The sequence below is a fragment of the Schistocerca serialis genome, chromosome 4 (assembly GCF_023864345.2).
Source record: "Schistocerca serialis cubense isolate TAMUIC-IGC-003099 chromosome 4, iqSchSeri2.2, whole genome shotgun sequence".
NCBI classification, from domain to species: domain Eukaryota; kingdom Metazoa; phylum Arthropoda; class Insecta; order Orthoptera; family Acrididae; genus Schistocerca; species Schistocerca serialis.
Window position 1 is genome coordinate 688,451,943 of NC_064641.1, and position 20,670 is coordinate 688,472,612.

A 20,670-nucleotide genomic window follows, 5' to 3' on the forward strand; every position below is an offset into this window, starting at 1 on the left:
GAATATGTCACACAATCTTATGGCTTAAGGGCACAACCTCTTTAATTTTTTAAAACGGCTGAAGGCCCATGATTTAAAACACAATTACAACAAATTTTAAAAGGCAGAAAGCGCAAGGTTTTATCCTTAAATAATATTTCAAATGATGCTGAAGGCCCGAACAATCTAAGACTTGACAAGTAAGGAACTTTCAATTTTAAAATGGCTGAAGGCCCCTATTTAAAACCCAACTAAAAGCATACAGATTCAAACCATCATCTATGAGCCATTAAAATACACAATTAAAAACCAATAAGAAAAGACATTACAGCCAGCGGTGCTCAGGAGTTTCCGGGGGTCGGTCTGCACTTGAAATATTAACGTTCGCTTAGAGGAGACAGGTAGTCGGCCCAACTATATTCGATCCGCCGGCAACTCAACCAAGAGACAGTCAGAGGACCAGCCTGCAAGAGACTTGCTTTCCACCCGTCCAGTACACAAGAAACTCCAGAGCCAAAACGTAAAAGGCGTAGCCGCCCACAACGAAGTATGCATAAACTGTCAAAACTACACACACGTGTTGGACAGCGACAACACGGTGAGGAAAGGACACTGTCTGCATTTATTTCAGCGGCCAGGTAGGTAACCGGAACGCTAACAGCCACAAGGCAGAAAATTCCACTGGTGCACTTGGACTTCAAATAACCAAAATACAGTTAAACTCCACTGGATGGTGGCCAAACTGTCGCCAACTCGAACACTCGCTGTAGCTCACGGGAATGCCCCCAACAGCCAACCATGAAAATCAACGGCACAGTGTGAACAGACTGGCTTCGGTAATTAAATCACCACTCAACTTTGATGTTCTGGGTCGGTGAGCCACGACCCTCGTAGCAATCGGAACAGCTCCTACACACTCCGACACTGCGTAGAGACCGCAAGCGGGTCCGGCCCACTGTGCCGCGCGGAGATTTCCTGGCTGATCCACAGCAACCGACCGACTGCTCGCAGCCAGTACGCCGACAACATTTAAAACAACTTGTCAGTCAAAATCACACAAACTACACACAGTTTCACGAACACTTTCACTACGAACTAGACAATGCTACGGCAGTGACTGTACAATAACAGGGACGAATCACGCGTCGGCACACACAGCCAACCCATAAGCGATCACCGGACAAATACACGACGTCCGACAAGCCAAACGACCGACGACCAACAAAAGTAGTCGCCACTCCAATCATGTGCGTCAGAAAACGTCGGGCGAGTCTTGGCAGTCCGGACCTCACTGCTGCCGCGTACCGACTAAACTTGTGCCGCGTGCCAACTCAAACACTGCCAGGTCCCAACAACTCCTGGCACTTTCCAGCTGACTAGTCGACACACCACGACCAGGAAGTAATAGCAGTCCAGCAAAGATAATACGGCAGGACTTATATCGATAAGCGCTGCTGCTGCCGCTCACGGGCAGGTAAATCAGCAACCCAGTGACACAAGTAATTGAAACTAACATAAGGAGTTGGCAGTACGGCAAAAACAGGATGTTAAATAAGAGATGGCACGAACACGAGCTACGCACGGCTCAGGTAGGTGACATTCTCCAGCTATTAGCCAAAACAAAATCCTTCCAAGGTATCGGCACAGAGTATAGCGTTCTTATTCCCTCTAAATCAGTCGTTTCCAGCCATTCGCTGTTCACTGGCATCCTCTTCAGAACACCTCAAGCGTCACTTAGCATCAACCACAGAAATGTGTGGCTTAGGAGGAGCTGCTCCGCTACTGTAACCCATTCCTTTTAACTCCCTATATGCAATCATTGAGAGTGTGGAAAATTATGTATAGAGCAAACAAACGAGGCCCACAGTTCAGAAACACGTCGTGGAACAGTAGCGGTACTTACCTCTTCCAATATAGCAAATGCGCTAATGCAGAACACTGCATTTCTTCTGGTCATTCGCTGAAATACAGCGAAACAGAAATTGTGGCCAATTCTACAAACTTTTGGAACTCTATCAATAGATGGTCCCTAACCGGTAGTACATGAGGTCTGCCTGTTCTTATTTCAACTGTGGTTGATTCTTCGTGTTTCTACTTCACAATCACACCGCCGACAGTCCATACGGCCAGCTTTAGAAGGGCTGAAATGTCTCTGATGGATCTGTTACTCAGGTGACATCTAATGACTAGTCCACATTAGAAGCCAATAAGCTCTTCTGACTGATCCAGTCTGCTGTGACTGGTTCTCTACTGACAACTACGTACTACCCCTTCCTTCCATACTGGCGGCTCCGCTGCTCCTGAGATCTGGTGGTCAGTTCCGCGTTACTCGGGGATGTCGGGATTAGACAGTGTATAGATGCTAGGCCATGCAAGATCGAAAGGCCACGTCACATATCTATCAGGGAATGGGCTTATGTCCCCATCAACACTGCGGCAACATCTTGAGTAGTTATGTCAGCTTAACAACCACTAAAGCGGCTGCCCTTCCTTTTACACGGCAGCTGAGAAGATCTGAAAGTGGTGTGCCCAGCGAAAACACAGGAAACAGGAGGGGCACTGGGTCATCTTTTCAAACGAGTCCCTGATCTGTGTACATCATGCATGTATCCATATGTGAAGGCTTCGAGGAGAACAAGCTATGTCGTATTGTAAACATCATCGTCATTTGGGCCCCACACCTGGCTTGATGATTTTGTGCGCCATTCGGTATACAACACGATCACCTCTGGTTCACATGACGAGCAGCATCGAATCTACATCTGCATTTACATCATACTCCGCAAGCCACCTAATGGTGTGTAGCGGAGGGTACTTCTGGTACCACTAACTGATCCGTCCTACCCTGTTCTACTCGGGAATGGCCCATAGGAGGAAGAATGATTGTCAGTAAGCCTCTGTACTGGCTCTAATTTCTCGAATTTTCTCGTCTTACGCGAGATGTATGACGGAGGAAGTAACTCTTCTCGTAAAGTTCAAAAATGGCTCTGAGCACTATGGGACTCAACTGCTGAGGTCATTAGTCCCCTAGAACTTAGAACTAGTTAAACCTAACTAACCTAAGGACACCACAAACATCCATGCCCGAGGCAGGATTCGAACCTGCGACCGTAGCGGTCTTGCGGTTCCAGACTGCAGCGCCTTTAACCGCACGGCAACTTCGGCCGGCTCTCGTAAAGTGCTCTTTCGAAATTTCAATAGTAAACCTGTATATGATCCGCAAAGCCTCTCTTATAACGTCTGCCCATGGAGTCTGTTGAGAATCTGGTAAACGCTTTCGTGGCGAATAAACTATCACGTGACGAAACGCGTCGCTCTTCTTTGGATTTTCTCTATCTCTTCTATTAGTCCTGGCTGATAAGGATCCCAGATTGATGAACAAATTTAAACTTTTTTCTGCATCTGTTTTGTTAATGGGTGAATTTCCCTAATTTTGGGGTGCTGAATACACTGGTAAAATCAGTTTTTCTCTATGACGTCACATTTCCTAGACACACAGCAGAATAAAAAATGGTAATAGCGAAAATTGACACAGTTAAGTCAAACAAAAATACACGTTCAGAACGTTTGAAATCAATACTATTTCATTTGTATATATGAGCATGATGCCAATAAAAGGTCCAAATTAGTTCAGAAAATATTTTCACATTTAATGATCTTTGGGTTTTGAGAAATGCGACGACGGAGCTCTTCTTTTGTTTGCCGTTTCAGCACTCCCCCTAACAAGGCCCCAGCAGTAGACAGCCATCATAGAAGGGTTCCAATGGCCTTGGTAACGGTGTTCCATGGTAAGAATGTCTTGGTCAAAGCGTTCACCAAGCTCATCGCTTACGGCTCCCAAATTTTCCGGGAATAAATCGAGGTGATGATGTAAAAAGTGAATTTTAAGCGACATTCTACACCCCATGCTCTTATAGTTGTCCAACAGAGCATTCACAATGGTAACATAGTTTTTTGTTTTTTCTGTTACCCAAAAAGCCCTTCACTATTGCTTTAAAAGAAGACCAAGTAGCTACTGTATTTGGATATCCGTGAGTTGGGTATCAAAGGTTGGATCTTTCAGAAGTTTTCTTATTTGTGGTCCAACACATACACACTCTTTCAGCTTTGCCTCACTTGATTTGGGAAACTTTTAAGTGATTGGAGGACTCACCTTAATCCAGAGCTTTTACAAAGTTCTTGGTAAGGCCCAACTTGACATGAAGGGGAGGCAAAATGATTTTATCGGGCTCAACAAACAAGGTATTGTTCACATTTACGTTTCCAGGAACATATGACTCCCTTATAGGCCATTCCTTGAGTGTATAGTGGTTCTTGGTGCCCTCAGATGTCCCAAAGGCACAAGAAGTAGCAGTATTTCGTGAATCCAGCCTGTATATCTGTAAGGAGTGCAACAACTTTTAAAGCACAGCAAAGATACCATTCATGATCCTTATATTTGATTGCCTCTAGCAGCAAAGCCATGGTTTCATAAGTCCCTTCCATGTCTACTGAGTAAGCGAAAGGTACCGGTGGAAATGCATTGCCATTATGCAGTAGTACTGCTTTCAAGCTGGTTTTACTGGAGTCTATAAATAGTCGCCACTCCTGAGGATTATGTTGTACACGTAGCTGCATCATCAGACCATCGACATCCCTACAAACGCACACTGAATTCTGCATATCGAAATATTGAGCGAAGGAAGCACCTCTTGATCTGAAACAAGAAATTTTTGTTCCTGGAGCTAGAAGGTTCCGTTGTTGCAGTCTCGACCCCAAGAATTCAGCTTGCTGTTTCGAAAGATTCTGATCGCGAACCAAATCGTTCAATTCCTTTTGATTGAAGAGCTGAGGCGGAGTGTCATGATATAGAGGGCAGTGCTCTTCTATATGTTCAGTACTTTCTGATTCACTTGACATGGTGTCTGATTCCGTGGCTTTCAATTTACAGACAGGAACAGGGAACCCCTCATCATGGGGAACAGGCAAATGCACTGAAGATACATTTGGATACTTTATTTTGCTTGTATGTCCAGAAATATTTGTCAGACAGAAGTAACAGTCTGAATAATGGTCCTTAGGCTCACACCACACCATCGGAACAGCGACTGGCATGGCTCGGCGTTTTCCTTTTAACCAATCGGTTAAGGTTGTAGTACAGGTTATGCAGGCAATATCAGATGCAATATTTTTATCTTGATCACCAACACGACAATCAAAATACAATTTATGTCTTCCTAACCAAATAAGTGATTGGTTTTCTTTGGGCTTTTGGGGTGAATTTTCCACGCACATAACAAAAGTTGTCGGCTTGTTTGGACAGCAACGAGATTTACTAGTTGCTATCTTTCTTAGTGTAAGTTTTAAACACAGAAAGTTTGCACTATCTTTCACAGGAAACACTCACTGAAGACCTCTTTCACACCACTGGATTACCACACCAACCATTTACTGATGATTTCTAGATCTTCTAGTTCTCCTCTGCAAATCAGAAACAAACAATTAAACATCAAAACAGAAGAACACCAAAAAGCGAAATACTGAATACGAAAAATAAAAAAAAACTTTAAAAACTCAAAAATGGTACGTGCTGGAGCATTTTGAAAGGTATATTCGGATTCTACACACCAAAATACATACTAGTTGGTGTATCACATCCCATGTTCAAAATGGCTGTTGACTAGTGTAATCAAATAATCCGTCGGACAAGTTCTTTACAAAACATTTCCTTCGTGGGTGAGTTGCATTTCCTGAAGATTCTTCCTATGTATCTCTGTCTGGCATCCGCTTTTCCTACTATGTGTTTTATGTGGTCATTCCATTTACGATGGCTCTGATTACTTAGTCCTAGATGTTTTACAGTAGATACTGACTACAACAGTTTCTCATCAACAGTGTACTTGTACAGTAGTGGCTTTCTTTTTCTATGTATGTGCAATGTGTTACACCTGCCAAGGTCAAATTCCATTCATTAAGTCCTCTGCAGGTCATTCTGCAAATAGATATTGTCTTGTGGAGTTGCTGCTTTGATATAGACAACCGCATCATCTGCGAACAGTCTTGAAGAGCATCCAACGTTTTCTACTAGATCATTTATAAACGTTGTAAATGATAACGGTTCTAACATGCTTCCTCGGGTACTGCGAAAATTATCTTTACGTTTGTCGATTTTATTCCTTTAAGAGCGATGAGTTGAGCTCTTGTCTGCAAGGAAGTCTTGACTCCAGTCGTAAATTTGGTCAGATACTCGATAAACTCGTACCCATATCTGAAATCTAAGTTCGGTTTGAGTCGATGTACAGCCAGGTATTTCGTTGTTGTTGCTGGAGGTAATAGCTCTGTGTACTAAATTGCGAATCCTTTACTGCCCCCAAATCATCTACAAATTTAAGCATGCACGCTAATTGCATGCGCCCAATTCTTTCTGGTGCAGCATTTTCTATGGCCAATTCTGTATAATGCTTAACTACACGCAGGTGTTCATGAAGTTGTGTACTGAATCTAAGTGGGGAAATTATAAAGGCAGTGTAGTTTGCCCCATTATATAATGACGAACACGGTCCAAGGATGAACAGCAAGGGAGGACTGCGCCCGTACGCTGAACGCATCCGTAATTTGGTTCGGATGGATGGCCGATCGGAGGTTCGTCGTTTTTGTCACACCCTAGGTTGAGGTAGTGCTCTAATTTTATCGGCGTCCGCAGCAATCTCTTCCTGCTTGTCCAGGGACCGGTCCCGCTGCTTCTCCCTTCCTTCGTTTTTCTCTACCGCTCACGATACGCCTATAAATACTTCCGTCCGACGTAAACGCTGCACCCAAACTAGTTAATAGTCCGTGAGCGCCGGGAGAACCATGTCGGAGAGATCATTACACCCGTAACGATATGTAGCGACGGACATGCGATCGGAAGGGTCAGGTCGCTTACTGCCAGTATCGTACTCTGCTGATGCACTGAAGACGTCATTTAGTATGTGAATGCGGTGGTGAGGGTTCCGCTGCATTGAAAGTCATATAATTCCGGATAAGGGGGACGGGGGAAGAGGGGTAAGATGAAAGATCTCACAGTTCATAAAATATTCCTGGCTGTTAAGCCGTGGCAGAATGGATTTCATATTAATACCCAACGATGAAGAGAGATTCGTTTAAAATTAGGCTCCTTTTAAGTTTCTGACGATTGCTTTAAAGCAGTACAGTACGTACGATGCCCTCTCCTTAGTTTCCTAGAGTCCACTTTGCGTATGGTATTGCAGAGTACTGGTCCATCAGGATTAAAAGGATGGAGCGATTGATTGAGCTTGGGTCACACATTTTACATAAAACATTTATTGAAACTTTAACTAAATTTAGCGTTAACTCACTTCAACATACCAAAGCCAACCTGCGTGGACTCAACAGCTCAAAGAAATATGAATTTAAGAACAAGCCAAAATTGCTTAAAATACTTAAACCGTCACTTCTATTAATCATTTAATACAACAGTCCAGTAAATAATCTCTCATCAAGACAGCTTTAGCCAAAATGTCTTTCAATTATTTAAACAGGTTTGATAGTAACAGTGAATTCAGAAGACACTTGCAGAATTAGAAAGAAGAAAGGCTCGCAAGCAACGCATCAGTTAAAAAAAGAAAAAATGTTGAAGAAAGATTTAATGCTTTACTTTTTAACAAACAGACAAGTAATACGTAACTGTACCGTATAAACTACAATCTCCTTGAGAAAAATACTTCAGTTAAGACAGGCCGGTGAGTACGGCTTACTTATAAAAGATTAAATTGAAAGGCAGGCAATACACTCATGCAACCATAACCACCGAAGGAAAGTGTTGACTATATAAGGCATAAACAACGTTAGCTTCCTTTGTACACTGCGTGTTACATCGACGTCACTCTCCTTCCCACATGTGGCAGGCATTTAACGTATCGATTTTTTCAAGCAATAAATGTAGAGGGAATCGGACATGCAACATACTATGATTAATAGCCAGTTAAAAATGTCCGGCGCTGCAGTCATGGACTGTGCGACTGGTCCCGGCTGAGGTTCGAGTCCTCCCTCGGGCATGGGTGTGCGTGTTTGTCCGTAGGATATGGTTCAAATTGCTCTGATGCTCTGAGCACTATGGGACTTAACTTCTGAGGTCATCAGTCCCCTAGAACTTAGAACTACTTAAACCTAACGAACCTAAGGAAATCACACACATACATGCCCGAGGCAGGATTCGAACCTGCGACCGTAGCGGTCCCGCAGTTCCAGACTGTAGCGCCTAGAACCGCTCGGCCACACCAGCCGGCTCCTTAGGATAATTTATGCTAAGTAATGTGTTAGCTTAGGGACTGATGACCTCAGCAGTTACGTCCCATAAGATTTCACACACATTTGAACATTTTTGAACAATAAATGTTCTTAATATCAAGTCAGTTTGATACCTCTTCCTTTCTGTACAACTGATGGCCAGCGTAAATATCATTACACATCCCAGTAACGGATAATCACGCGAGGGCAACTCGGATTCAGAAATCAGCAAGCAAAAATGTCAGTACCCAAAGAAACACCCTCTGTGCTTCAATACAGGAACACAGTCTGTCGGTGGACTCAATACAGCTCACTGCCAGTCAAGACGGAACTCAACAAATATGCCAGTGCATTTTAGCACGAAGAGCAACCGCACCCTGAACTCGCCACACATCACAAATGCACACTCTTCCATCGTACGGGCCCACCAGGATTTCAGAGCATAAACTTCGCAGTGCACGCCAGACCAGCTGCGGACGTCTGTTTACGAGGGAATCCCCTCACAACTTTCCGCTTCTTCCTACCGCCCCGAACTGTCACTGCCCACTTCCTCATTGCTGGCCCACAGACAAACACACTTTTTGACAGCGATATCGTATTGCTAACGGTGGAAGTATTGACAACTTAGGTGGTACGTTGAAACAGTGCCAACCATGACACAATAGCCATTAGTATAAATAACCCTACAGCTTCGGTGCTTGTTTAAAAATAAAATCTGGTCCAAGTTTTTTAGTACAGCGTCACATTTAGTGTCTCTTGAGGAAAACTTTTTGGAATGTGTATGCCCGCGTCGTCATGTTCTTCTACAGACCATGGTGGCCCTGCGAAATTTAAAACTTTCGCTACTTATAACTTGTCCCATGAAATTTCTGGCGGACTTCCGGATGCCAATAACATTCCGTATGACTATGCCGAATGACATCGTTCAAGAGTGAATCGTGGAACTGTAGAGGCACGTTTGCCTGCTCCAGGTCAGCAAATCCGAGCAATAAGAACTTCGGCTCCGTCCCTCAAGATCTATATATACGCAGACGACATAGTGGTGGGATCATAAGATAGAAATGAACTACAGAAAGAAATAAGTGCTCTTGGAACATGGACTGAACAAAACGGACTGCAGGTAAACGCAGAAAATGGTCCAAATGGCTCCGAGCACTATGGGACTCAACTGCTGAGGTCATTAGTCCCCTAGAACTTAGAACTAGTTAAACCTAACTAACCTAAGGACATCACAAACATCCATGCCCGAGGCAGGATTCGAACCTGCGACCGTAGCGGTCTTGCGGTTCCAGACTGCAGAAACGCAGAAAAGACTGCACACATAGTCTTCAGGAAAGGACGTCTATCCACGAAGCACAAAATATACCTCAAACAAGAACCTCTACATACTACGAACGGCTTCAAATATCAGGGAGTAACGATTCAGACAACAGCACACTCATACAGAATCCATACAAGACGACTAGCAGTAGCCGCAACCAAAGCCATCTACGACATCAAGTCACTAAGCAAACTATCCCTGGATACAGCTATGGCCCTCTTGGAAGCGAAATCGTTCCTATTCTAACATATGGGATAGAGGTAACATGAGAAAAGCTAAGCTACGGTTCAAATGGCTCTGAGCACTATGGGACTTAACATCTATGGTCATCAGTCCCCTAGAACTTAGAACTACTTAAACCTAAGTAACCTAAGGACATCACACAACACCCAGTCACCACGAGGCAGAGAAAATCCCTGACCCCGCCGGGAATCGAATCCGGGAGCCCGGGCGCGGGAAGCGAGAACGCTACCGCACGACCACGAGCTGCGGACGCTAAGCTATGGTGACCTGCTACGAATGGAAAAAGTGAAAGCCAGATTCCTGAAGGCAGCCCTCGGAATTTCCAAGTACACCAAGTCAAGACTAGCGTACGAACTCCCGAGAGAAACATTTCTAGTAGAGGACCTGAGATGGAAATTCAACGTGCCTTACACAGACAACTGAAAGAAACTACGGCTAGAGAGGGAGAAGAAAAAGGAGATATGGCTAGGGTTCTATTCTACAGAGGCCATGGTGAACAGAACATGGATCGGCACAAACCAGGAGCTGAGACACTTCATAAATTCCACGGAGGTCCACGGCTACCATCACATAATCTGCAGGGCGAAGGTATACCCCAACCCGGACTCGACACGCGTATGTCAACTCTGTGAAAAACATTGCGACCGATACCACGTACTAACGTGTAAAAACCGTGTGAAATAAATCATAGACCTCTGTGTTAAATAATGTATCTTGATATGCACAACTTGTGTGCAATAAAGTTTATGTATAAGTTCCTCCAGCAGTAAATTCATCTCTTGATGTCTCGGAATGCGATCCCTTCTTTTACTCAGTTTATGCCTCATATTTCGTTTCTTCCCAGGTCTACTATCTCACGGTTAGTTATGTAATCTACCCATCTAATCTTCAGCATTCTTCTGTAGCACCACATTTCAAAAGCTTCTATTCGTTTCTTGTCTAAATTATTTCGTCGACATTCCACTTCCATACATAATTACACTCCGTACAAATACTTCCAGGGAAGACTTTTTAACATGTTTATTTGATGTTAGCAAATCTGTCATCGGGCTCGCTTTTCTTGCCACTGTCGGTCCACATCTTATATCCTCTCTACTTCGGCCATAATCATTTATTTTGCTAGCGAAATAACAAAACTCATCTCCTACTTTAAATGTCTCTTTTTCCTAATTTCCTGAGCGTCACCTGATTAAATTCGACTACATTCCATTATTCTTGTTTGCTTTTGTTGATGTTCGTCTTATATCCTCCTTGCAAGACACTGTCCATTTCGTTCAACTGCTCTTCCAAGTCTTTGCTGTCTGTCAGAATTACAATGTCATCGGCAAGCCTCAAAGTTTTTATTTCTTTTCCCCGAACTTTGATTTCCACCCCAAAGTTTTCTTTGGTTTGCTTTACTGCTTGCTCAGTGTACAGATTAAATAACTTCGGCGATAGGCTAGAGCCCTAGCTCACTCCCTTCTCAACCACTGCTTTCCTTTCATGCCACTCAACTGTTATAACTGCCGTCTGGTTTCTGTACAAGTTGTAAATAACGTTTCGCTCCCTGTATTTCACCCCATGCTACCTTCAGAATTTCGAAGAGAGTACTGTAGTCAACACTGTCGAAAGTTTTCTCTAAGATGATGAAGATGATGATGATGATGATGATGATGGAGCGTTCAACTGCGCGGTCATCACCGCCCGTTCAAAGTCCCAATTTTTACACAGTCCATTTTCTTTTCACAATCCAATCTAGTTACTCTCACAGATGATGATGATGATGATGAAATGATGAGGACAACATAAACATCCAGTCCCCGGGCAGAGAAAACCCCCGACCCGGTCGGGAAGCGAACCCGGGACTCCGTGACCCAGAGGCAGCAACGTTAAACCCCAAACCACGGGCTGCAGACTTTCCCTAAGATAATAATTGCTATAAACGTAGTGTTGCCTTTCAGGGTATAGATGAAAAAAAAAAGCCAAACGAGTCCCAGGCATCGCCAGCACTCGGTGTTTTCAAGTGCCCCTTATCGCCACTTCAAGAAGCAGATATTGTTCCATCATCGCATCGCTTCAGCTTTTAGAACAGGCAGTGGAGCGTGGTCCTCCATTTTCGTTACGACAGCCTCCCGCACCGTTACTCAGGAGTCTTGACAGGCTGTGCGTGAGTGCGTGGCACCGGAGGTGGGGGACCCGCGCGGAGGTGTTTACGTTGTGGTTTTTGTGCTGTTAGCCGGCCCTGTTTCTTTGTTTCCTCTCCGGCGACTCGCTGACACGCTGTGGCCGACCTCCTGCATTCCGGGCCACAGTCGAGAGTTCCTGTGGCAGCCGCGGCTGGACGCACGAAGCCGCTGGCGCACGGCTTGCTGTTGCCCGCCCCTAACATTGCTACCGACTAACGCAGTTTGCTGTCAGATGTCAGTGTCATATGAGAACTGACTTCTTCTGCAGTTAACCTTTGTTAACAGTGGAGTTTATTGCAGTCAAATACCGGCAGTAATGCTTGAATGGCTAATCATCTCAGTTGATCGGTCATTGTCAATAGCCAAAGAATAATGCTTGACGTAGGGCTGTGGCAGATCCAGGGTAGCCGAGAGAGCTAACGCGCTGTTTCCTGGACTCGGGTAGGCGCGCCGGCCCCGGATCGAATCCGCCTGGCGCATTAACGACGACGGCCAGTGTGCCGGCCAGCCTGGATGTGGTTTTTAGGCGGTTCTCCACGTCCTACTAGGTGAATACCGGGCTGGTCCCCACGTCCCGCCTCAGTTACACGGCTCGCAGACATTTGAAACACATTCACACTATTTCACGATTTACACTAGACTCAGACAGCTGGGGTACACTACTTCCGTCCTGGGGGGTGTGGGGTGGCGGCAGGAAGGGCATCCGGCCACCCCTTAAAATTAACCATGCCAATTCCGTACTTAACCCTGCCGACCCTGCACTCAATGCAGGATAAAGGCAGCAGCAAAAGAAAGAAAGTAGGGCTGTGGCAGATCATGCTGAGAGCCCCCTCTGTGTGAGGTTCCTCCACAAACTCGTGGTGTGACTCAGCACGTTCTGACGAAGCCTTACGTCAGGCATTATTCATACACTGCTGAAAAATGACTGATCAGTCGAAAGCGGTTTAGTCATTGACACATTTCAGTATTTGACTCTTTGTTGCTAGAAGACGTGTACTTCCTGCTGTTTTCCGCAAGAAACGTGGCAAACGTGAACTAGAGTGTTTATTAGTCACTAACAGCTGTTACCATTTGTGCCTGTGCGTTGGCGTGGGGCTCTAGAAAGCATCAGAGCAGCTGAAAGGGCAAATTATTTAGTTACGTCAGGGTGTAACTCCGGCGGGACGATGTTAGGAAAGCGCCGGACAAAATAAATAGAATTATTTTCCCCTTTCATGCAACGAGGAAGCTACACTAACCGAGTAGCCGGCAGATCACCCAAGGATGAAATGGCTCTGAGCACTATGGAACTTAACATCTGAGGTCATCAGTCCCCTAGAACTTACAACTACTTAAACCTAACTAACCTAAGGGCATCACACACATCCATGCCCAAGGCAGGATTCGAACCTGCGACCGTAGCGGTCGCGCGGCTCCAGACTGAAGCGCCTAGAACGGCTCGGCTACTGCTGCTGGCTCACTCAAGGATCGAATGATACGATCGTGTGTAGCCGTTTTTTCACTTAAAACACCCTGCAAGAGACCTTTAGTTTTAGTAAGACACTGGACCTCGCCAGCGCCCCATAACGGTATCTGGATTGAGTGAGGTGCTTGTCTGCAATCCGTCCCTCCCCTTTCCTTCACCACCACAGCTCATTTCAAGCCAGTTGGTAGATCACCTCCTACGTCGCTGACGATGTCAGGTAATCACAGAATGGTAGTAGATGTATTACCATGTCAGCGATCTTTACACGGGTTGAAATTGTAACACGGAACCCCCTGATCTCTCTCATCGTTTCTAGCCGACGGATGTAGCAGGAAACGTTCATCCGTTCGTTCGCGTATAGCACCCACTTGGCAGCTTTTACCGTCAACAAGACAGTGCACCACCCCAATGCTTCTGAATTATGTAATAATAGCATGTAATTTTTAAAAAATTGTAGAAAAAACAGAGGATTTAATGTTCAAATGTGTGTGAATTCCTAAGGGACCAAACTGCTTAGGTCATCGATGCCTAGACTTACACACTACTTTAAATGTCCGCAGCTCGTGGTCGTGCGGTAGCGTTCTCGCTTCCCGCGCCCGGGTTCCCGGGTTCGATTCCCGGCGGGGTCAGGGATTTTTTCTCCCTCGTGATGACTGGGTGTTGTGTGATGTCCTTAAGTTAGTTAGGTTTAAGTAGTTCTAAGTTCTAGGGGACTAATGACCATAGACGTTAAGTCCCATAGTGCTCAGAGCCATTTGAACTACTTTAAATTTTGTTTAGAACAACACACACACACACACATGCCCGAGGGATCGAGGATTTTGTATAGAAACCCATATGGTCTTTATTGACCTTAAGGCTTTTGATCGTGTGGGCCTTGAAAGCCTATGGAAGACTATGTCTGAATGTGGATAAATCCCCTAATAGAGGTAGTGAAAAGTCTTAAAAAAAACTACACGCATTGTAATAAACACATGTGGGAGTCGATTAGAAGAAATAATTATTAACCACGGTGTTAGACAACTGTGTGGACTATCATCTAACCTTTTTGATACGGACGATGACTTCTTCCGGAAATGTAAAGTAAACAAAGGAATTAAGACAACTAATGAGGATTACCTGAACCTACTTTTGTTTGATGGTGACGTCGTTATTATTCAAAAGAATGAAGATTACCTCCAAAGACGTCGTTATTATTCAAAAGAATGAAGATTACCTCCGAATAGGTCCGCCCCGGTAGCTGAGTAGTCAGCGTGACAGACTGTCAATCCTAAGGGCCCGGGTTCGATCCCGGCTGGATCGGAAATTTTCTCCGCTCAGGGACTGGGTGTTGTGTTGTCCTAATCATCACCATTTCATCCCCATCGACGCGCAGGTCGCCGAAGTGGCGTCAAATCGAAAGACCTGCACCAGGCGAACGGTCTACCCGAAGGGAGGCCCTAGCCACACGACATTTCCATTTTTACCTCCAAATATCAGTATACCAGCTGAACGAAATTTGCAAGTTCTATAACTTCAAAATTTGTAGCAGCAAAACAAAAATAATGGCGTTCCGAGTCGTATCAAAAATTGTTTTGGGTAATTCAGTTTCAGAACAAGTGTTTCAAATCTCTTATTTACATTGTGTTAAGTTTTGATTTGGACTCTGATATTGAAAATAAAACACACAAATGCCAAGCAGTCTGTGTCACCATTAGCAGAACTCTGGGCTGTAAAGTAATGGCGGTTCCCGTATTATCCTATCACAGCGAAAGCTAGGTTACCACAAAAAAAAAATTACAAACAGCAGAGATGATATTCCTAAGAAAGACGAAGGGCTGACAATAAGAGAGATGATTAGAAACGAACATATTAGAACGGAATATAATATTTTCAGCATGAATGAAAAAATTTAAAAATATTGTGAAGCTCATTAAAATGCCAGGTAACAGAATTTTCCAGAAGATCCTGGACTACAAGACGAACGGGAAAAGAGATATTGGAAAATCCCGAAAAAGATGTGAATGATATTGTTTTATGAATTCGGAACAGGCAACAGCCTAATCCCTGAAAGGAAGAAGAAGAAGAAGAAGAAGAAGAAGATGATGATGATGATGATGATGACGACGATGATGATAGAGGAGCACTCCATTGATATACGGGACTTGAGTAGTCCGTCACGTACCCTACTTTTAATCATACAGGGGACATATGGGATACCATCGAGCAAAATGTACGCGCCTTAGACACACCACCGCCCTATTTGTTCGGTCCGCTTTGAGTGGTCATGGTGAAGGATTACTCCTCGGTGATTTAGATGTCTCGTGGATCCCATGCCGTGTCGATGCCAATATCATTACGAAAGCAGGTTCAAATGTTCAAATGTGTGTGAAATCTTATGGGACTTAACTGCTAAGGTCATCAGTCCCTAAGCTTACACACTACTTAACCTAAATTATCCTAAGGACAAACACACACACCCATGCCCGAGGGAGGACTCGAACCTCCCCCGGGACCAGCCGCGCAGTCCATGACTACAGTGCCCCAAACCGCTCGGCTAAGCCCGCGCGGCACGAAAGCAGGTGCTGCACATTACGTGGTAGATTCAGGGTCGTGAGCAGGCTGGGGCAATGACCTGGGATCAGCAGAACAGGGGCACAGCTGGCGCTCCAACGAAAGAAAGGAAAAAGAGAACAACGACAAATTAAAATGGAGAGAGGGAGCAGAAAAATCTGTAAAGTTGATCAGTCAAGTGACATCTGTTTTCCTTTTCCTACCTAGTAATAGCTGACATACGCAAATTAACTGTCAAATCGACAGAAATCCTTGACATAGTGGCATTCGACGTACCGTTTGAAACTGATTGTTAAATCGCTCGTGTTTGGAGGTGTCGATGAGAGCTATCTCTGACAAGTGATACTACTGTCGAGACTGGCAGCGATATATCGATCGTGTGTCGGGCCGTTAATGAACTCGTCGTCGATAGCACTATTTGATATGCCGGGCGAGGGGATACGCTGCGGCTTAAGAGGTCATGTGGACATGACACTTACTGCTAGAAATTATTTATGATCAAAATGAATGACAGCGTTAGTCAGTGATGCCTATAGTGTCACGCCTATTGCTCGCAGTACCGTTTGGCCGCCAAGCCTGGCAGTGACCTCTTCATATCGAGAACTGAAGAAACGAGATGCCAAGAAAGAATGGACGCACTGAACTGGGACTGAGAACACGAACTGCAGTATCACAAAGACCATAAATGTAATGATTTATCAGCAGAAGCATCAATTTCAAATAGCATTTCATTCCGTTAGAAGCCAAAATTTTTAAGACGTCTCTGATTTAAAAGGCAAATTAGTTTTAAGAAAGCCGGCCACTGTGGCCGAGCAGTTCTAGGCGCTTCAGTCCGGAACCGCGCTGTTGCTACGGTCGCAGGTTCCAATCCAGCCTCGGGCATGGATGTGCGTGACGTCCTTAGGTTAGTTAGGTTTAAGTAGTTCTAAGTCTAGGGGACTGATGACCTCAGATGTTAAGTCCCGTAGTGCTTAGAGCCATTTTTAGTTTTAAGAAAGAATAGAGCATAGCGCATGAAAACCATATGCAATGCCATACAAATTCTTATAATAATAATAATAATAATGTATTAAGTCTTGTGACACGTGCATGGAAGACCTGTGTTTCAAGACTCCATGGCGATATACTCGACATGTCGAAAATTACCTATACGAGCGAATACAGAAGTGCTCTTTGCTCAGAAACTTGGTAAGAGAATGGATAATTCACAGCAGTCCGATTTTCCTGTAATCACAAGATTTATGAAGTCCAGGGTTCTGCATGATAAATTCCTTCAGACAAGCCGTGATAGACAGTTTGGATGACTGGATTGCAAAATCAGGTTACCCTGAATGTCACTATCTTATCGAAAATCTGCGTATTCATTCCACATCCACACATCTGATAATTTGTGTTATGCACCCGCAGGAAGTTGCAATTGGTTTTACGCATTGTTTTGAGTGTCACGGGTTCACAGAACTCGGATGTTTGTTGACTGGTATCGTAGTATCGTGCTTATACTACATTTCACGGTTTTCTTAAGATTTTGCTGACAAGGGACGAACACATTCGTGTTCAAATTGTTCAAATGGCTCTGAGCACTATGGGACTTCACATCTGTGGTCATCAGTCCCCTAGAACTTAGAACTACTTAAACCTAACTAACCTAAGGACATCACACACATCCATGCCCGAGGCAGGATTCGAACCTGCGGCCGTAGCAGCAGCGCAGTTCCAGACTGAAGCGCCTAGAACCGCTCGGCTCGTCGTCTCGTCTTATGACGTTGCAGTGACTGTGTTTTTCAGAAGAGCGATAAGTACTGCGGCGATTGTACCCGTTATGAAATACATGATATTGTATCTCACTGTCTAAAGGCACAAAACGCGTGGGTGTTTTCAGCTCGTTACTAAATGCAAATAAGTAGGAGACCGAGTTGATAGGAGCCGAAGGAGTCCAGGTTGCAATAATATGCGGTACGGCGCACTGTTAGAGAGAAGGATTATTATTCAAGAAACATATAGTACAATGAAAATTACTTATCTTCAGTAGTTTGTAGGACTGCAGCTCCGGCTATAACTAACACAACATATTCTCAGGGATTAAGCCTGATGGGCCTTACTCAGAGAATCAATGCAAACTGAACTGGCTGAGGGCCGATTATGAAAGTGCGTCTGCCTAGGTTGAAATCTAGCTAAGAAGTGAACGAGGCACACTCCAGTTCCGTCGAGCTGCACAGCCCGCTAGAGTGCGCTGTGCTCGGCAGATGACGGGCTGCCAACCTTGTGTTGGCGCGGCGTTGTAGTAGTATCAGTGGTGTCACCGCCAGACACCACACTTGCTAGGTGGTAGCTTAAATCGGCCGCGGTCCATTTTGTACATGTCGGACCCGCGTGTCGCCACTGTGTGATCGCAGACCGAGCGCCACCACAAGGCAGGTCTCGAGTTACGGAATAGTACTCGCCCCAGTTGTACGACGAATTTGCTAGCGACTACACAGACGAAGCCTTTCTCTCATTTGCCGAGAGACAGTTAGAATAGCCTTCAGCTAAGTCCTTGGCTACGACCTAGCAAGGCGCCATTAACCGTATCTGAAGATAGTCTTATTTGTATTATCAAGAGCGATGTACCACAAGGATGGAATAAAGATAAGTATTCGAGGAGCTGCATACTTTTCTTATTAGAATCCACTACTTATCCTGTTCCAGACTTGACGCCAGTCGGTGTGTGTGTACGCGTGCCTTTCGGCTCCCTTCTCAGTGTGGCGTAGCTAGCTTGTTACGCCACAACAGTATCTGTGGCAATGATACTACACATGAAATGTATTCGCAACTGCGAATACGCACAGCCACTAGCCGTATGAGGGAATGACGACTATGAAAACTTGTGCCGGAGCCGGACCCGAGCCGAGATTTCCCGCTTTACGCGAGCGGTCGCCTTAGCCGACTTCCTTATCCGTGCAGAACTCTTCCCCCAGACCCAAACTTCCATACGTCGTCGTCCGTGCGTCACAACCTGCACTCGTTATACAATTCCCACAAAGAGAGGGCATTTTACCTGAAAGTCGCTGTCTGGTATCGGAGGGTAAACATATTGCGGTGCCTGCGTTGTTTAGAAGCTTTATGCAATGTTCCTTCGGACATGCAAGTGTCAATGTTCAACGCTGCTAACAGATTCAAAATTCGAAACGGAGGCATTTGGAAAGTGATACAAACACTCATGCTGTAGTCGTCATGTGAGGACAACGGCAGTCCACATGCCATTCTGCCTTTGTTCTAGATTCCAAAAATGAGTTTAGAATCCAAGCAATCTATGACATGATTCTTGATCCGGAACAAATGGTTTACATAACCAGTGCAGATCAAATCGAAATCTGGAGTGTATATGGCTGTGGTGTGTGGTCTGTCACTGCTCGTACGGTGACGGACGCACGTACTAACGTCAGCCAACTCGTCGGCCCAGTAACGGGAGAGACACGTGATCCGTTGTCTTCCTCTTCGCCAGCTGTGAGGCGTCGCCCGTCATTGACAGCTGGTATTTAGGATGCCATACGATACGTTCCCAGCCTGTTCTGCCTCTCGGGGAACGACCACGCTGCTTATTATGCGGCTGGTCTCACAGGTAATTCCTTCGTGCTTGTACCACGTTGGTGAAACAAAGGTTTATAACCTCTCTTCTGTAATGGAAATAGTTCCGGAAACGTCACATAAGAACGATGCGGTACATTTAGATCTAAATCTACATTTTGCAAATCACACTTCAGTGCCTGGTGGAAAGTTCATCCTACCACCTTCACAATAATTCTCTATCATTCCACTACCACAGCGCGCGGCAGAAACGAGCACCTACTGTATATCTTCCCCTGTGAGCTCTGATTTCCCTTATTTTATTATGGGAGAAACAGTTTTGTTATGACGATTGTTTCTCCCTATGTAGGTCGACTCAACTAAATCTCATTCGGAGGAGAAAGTTGGTGACAAATTTCGCGAGAAGCACCCGCTGCAACGAGGAACGCCTTTGTTTTCATAATGTCCATCCCAAATCATGTTCGTGACACCTTCACCACTGTTACTAGATCGCACAAAACGTGCTACTCTTCTTTGAACTTTCCCGATGTACTCCTTTAATGCTTTCTAATAAGAGTAACACAACATCCGGCAGTACTCCAAACTCCAAAAGAAGACGGACAAGCGTAGTGTAGGCAGTCCCTTTACTAGATCTGTTGCCTCTCCTAAAAAAGTGTTGTGCCAATAAATCACAGTCTTTGGTTCGCCTTCCCCACAACATTTTCTATACGGTCTTTCCAATTTAAGTTGTTCGTTATTGTAATTCCTTGGAATTTAGTTTAATTTATGGCCTTTAGATTTGATTGATTTATCGTATAACCGAAGTTTTAACGGATTCCTTTTAGCACTCATGTGTATGAACTTATACTTCTCATTATTAAGGGTCAACTGCCAATTTTTACGCCGTACAGACATCTTTTCTAAATCGTTTTTCAGTTTGTTTTGATCTTCTGACGATTGTACTAGACGATAAACAACCTAAGATGGCTGCTCGGATTGTCTTCTAAATCGTTTATATAGATCAGGAACAGCAGAGGGCCTATAACACAACCTTGAGGAACGCCAGATATCACTTCTGTTTCACTCCATGACTTCCCGTTAGTTACCACGAACTGTGACCTCTCTGACAGAAA

General features: G+C 44.8%; 1 protein-coding gene across 4 annotated transcripts in view; it reads left to right on the forward strand.

Annotated features, from left to right (window-relative positions):
* Positions 1–20,670, forward strand: part of LOC126473185 (rab11 family-interacting protein 4) — a 939,113-nt gene that overhangs the window by 38,045 nt on the left and 880,398 nt on the right. The gene's annotated exons all lie outside the window — the stretch shown is intronic.